Source organism: Dendrobates tinctorius, unplaced genomic scaffold, assembly GCF_039654945.1.
Source record: "Dendrobates tinctorius isolate UK_male_01 unplaced genomic scaffold, ASM3965494v1 ptg000064l, whole genome shotgun sequence".
NCBI classification, from domain to species: domain Eukaryota; kingdom Metazoa; phylum Chordata; class Amphibia; order Anura; family Dendrobatidae; genus Dendrobates; species Dendrobates tinctorius.
Window position 1 is genome coordinate 48124330 of NW_027361732.1, and position 3853 is coordinate 48128182.

The window sequence follows — 3853 nt, forward strand, 5'->3', positions numbered from 1 at the left end:
TTTCAATCTTAAACCCGGCGGTGTGTGCAAACTCCTCATCTATGAGATTGGTGGCGGAACCGCTATCCACAAACACTGATATTGGTAGCTCTCTGCCCGCGATAATAACCTTGGCAAGGAGCATACATTGAGATACCATCATGGAGGATATGCATACGCTCAGTTGGGTCTCCTCCATACCCTCTGAGCTTAACAGTTTTCCGCCGATGTGACCCTCTTAGGTAGTACCGAGCAAACGTTAATATAATGACCTCTTTTACCACAGTAGAAACATGCTCCGGGCTTCCGGAATCCCGGAGCGCAACGCTTAACCTGTGCCACGCCAGCAATCTGCATAAGTTCAGGGGACTCATCTACTTCAACCACACTTGCACCTCTGCTTTCCCCCAGAGGTAGCGTCTCCTGTGCCCCCTGACGAAAACGGCGATCAATACGTATCACCAAACTCATGGTAGACTCCAACGATGCCGGAGACTCATACATCAGGAGGGCTTGTTTAACCCTCCCTGACACCCCATGCATAAACTGGCTCCGCAGCACTGGGTCATTCCACTGTGTGTCTACGGCCCAGCGGCGAAATTCCGAACAATAGTCCTCTGCCAAGCGCTCCCCCTGGCGGAGGGCGCGGATTTTAGATTCCGCTAGAGCCAGTCGGTCAGGATCATCGTAAATGAGTCCGAGGGCAGAAAAAACATTATCAACTGAAAGAAATGTAGCAGAGTCAGCTGGTAAGGAAAATGCCCATGCTTGGGGGTCACCACTCAGTAATGACAACACCAGCCCTACCCGCTGAGCCTCATTACCTGAGGAGATTGGCCGCATGCGGAAGTATAACTTGCAGGCCTCCCGAAATACGACAAATTTGCTGCGATCCCCTGAAAAACGTTCTGGCAGCGGAAACTTCGGCTCTGCACCGATACCTGCAGATGCCGTTTGCACCTTCGCTACTACCAGGCCCTGCTGCTGAACTGCCCCTTTCAACTCGGAGACCTGTAAGGACAGCGCCGCCAACTGGCGGGTTATGGAATCTAATGGATCCATGGACTCCTGAAAAAATGTGGGCCGATTATAATGTCACGTGGGGCTTAGTCCCACTAAGGCTGTAATACCCGGGGGCCCTGTGATGTCCCTATAACTAGGGGAAACCCTGTCTGACCCTCAACCCAATGTTTTTGCTGATGGTGCAAATGCCTGAGCCTCCAACCTTTCCTTGTCTCCTGCTCAGCCCTGCACTTAACCCTCCACCCAGTGAGGAGACACACCACCAAAGCCCCCACACAAATAAAGACAGACAGGGAGAACTTAAACTGCACTGCGCCGCACACACACAGGAATATACAGTAATGTGAACAGGGCACAACTAAACACAAATATGGGAAGGAGAAAGGATAACAACGGATCATACGACACCAGATACGAATCTCTCTCTCTGCAACACCTCCACTCCAGACCGGAACCACTTGGTATGAAACACAAGCTATAATCGGCGACGCCCATAGGCCAGCATGACTATTTAAAGACCGTGGGCATGACTAACCATCCAACCTGGTCTCCAGCAGGATTAACCCCCGAGAGCCTGAAGATCAGGCCGGCGCCACTGAGGCTATAGTGGCTGGAGGTGGAACTACCTCTGCCTGCCGGACGCTGTGGTGTGAACAGCGTCCGACATGACAGAACCAGGGTCAGGATTCTGCAGAGTTATATTGTCAAAAATTCCGAAAGTGAGCTGTCCTTACTAAATGCAATGACGATGTCCTAGCAGCTCTCTTTCGGAAGGGTTTGGCAGAAACCGTAAAAGATGTTATGGTGGGATTTCCTGTTCCCTCTGGTCTTGACGACTCTATGTCATTGGCCATTCAAATCGATCGGCGTTTATGTGAACGTAAAACTACACGAGAGGCGTTGCCGCCTTTCGAACGAACTTCTGAACCCATGCAATGCGATAGGGTTTTGTCTAGGGTGCAACATCAGGAGTTTAGAAGGAGTAATAAGTTGTGTTTTTTCTGTGGGGACGCCTCTCATACTATTGCTGTCTGCCCTAAATGAGAAAAGCGTTTTGCTCACACATTTGCGGTGGGCAATGTACAGTCTAAGTTCCTTTTGGCAATTACCCTGATCTGCTCCTTGTCTACAGTTTCCGCTAAGGCTTTTGTTGATTCAGGAGCAGCTTTGAATCTGATGGATTTGGACTTTGCTAAACGTTGTGGTTTTCCCATGATACCCCTGCAGACTCCTATCCCTTTGAGGGGTATTGATGCTACCCCTTTGGCAGAGAATAAACCCCAGTTTTGGACCCAGGTGATAATGCGGGTCGCCCCGGACCACCAAGAAAATTGTAAATTTTTGGTGTTGTACAATTTGCATGATACTATTGTTCTGGGCTTTCCTTGGTTGCAAATTCATAATCCTGTTTTAGATTGGAAATCTGTGTCTGTGGTGATTTGGGGTTGTCAATGTGTTCTTAGTGACACTCCTGTTTTCTCCACCTCTTCCCAGTCTCATGATATTCCTGACTATTTGGCTGATTTTTTTGATGTATTCAGTGAGAGTAAGTCTGCGTCTTTGCCTCCTCATAGGAGTTATGACTGTGCAATTGAGTTAATGCCCGGGTGTAAATTTCCCAAGGGTCGGCTTTTCAAATTTTCGGTACCCGAACATGATGCTATGTGATCTTATATCAAGGAGTCGTTGGAGAAGGGTCATATTAGACCATCCTCTTCACCTTTAGGTGCTGATTTTTTTTTTGTGGCCAAGAAAGATGGTTCATTAAGGCCATGTATTGACTATTGTTCCCTTAACAAAATCACTGTTAAATATCAGTACTCCGTTACCCCTGATTTCTGATTTATTTTCCAGAGTTAAAAGTGCCTGTTGGTTTACCAAGTTTGACCTCAGGGGGCATATAATCTTATTCGCATCAAGCACGGGGATGAATAGAAGATGGCGTTTAATACTCTGGAGGGACATTTTGAGTACCTGGTGATGCCTTTTGGGCTCACTAATGCCCCTTCTGTCTTCCAGTCTTTTATGAATGATATTTTCCACGACTTTGTGGATAAGTTTTTGATTATTTATCTGGACGATATTTTGATCTTTTCCAGTGATTGGGATTCTCATGTGGAACATGTCCGGATTTTGAGGGAAAATTCTCTGTATGTTAAGGGATCGAAGTAGCTCTTTGGTGTACAGAGGATTTCATTTTTGGGATTCATTTTGTCCCTGTCTGCTATTGGAATGGATCCGGCCAAGATACAGGCCATTTATGATTGGGTTCAGCCCACTTCTTTGAAGGCTCTCCAGAAGTTTTTGGGTTTTGCTAATTTCTACCCTAAATTTATAAGTAATTTTTCTGGTATTGTTAAACCACTGACTGATTTGACCAAAAAGGGCGCTGATGTGGTAAATTGGTCTCCTGCGGCAGTTTCGGCATTTCAGGAGCTTAAGCGGAGATTCACTTCTGCTCCGGTTCTACGGCAACCTGATGCCTCACTCCCATTTCAGGTGGAGGTAGATGCTTCTGAGATTGGTGCAGGAGCCGTTTTGTCCCAAAAAGATCCGGTGACTTCCAAGATGAATCCCTGTGCCTTCTTTTCTCAAAAATTCTCCCCATCTTAACGTAACTATGACGTGGGGAATCAGGAATTGTTGGCCATGAAATGGGCATTTGAAGAGTGGAGACATTGGTTGGAGGGAGCTAGACATCAAGTTGTGGTCCTCACCGACCACAAGAATTTGATTTATCTTGAATCAGCCAAACGCTTTAATCCTAGACAGGCTAGGTGGGCCTTGTTTTTCATGCGTTTTAATTTTGTGGACTCTTTTCTTCTGGGCACTAAGAATGTTAAGGCGGACG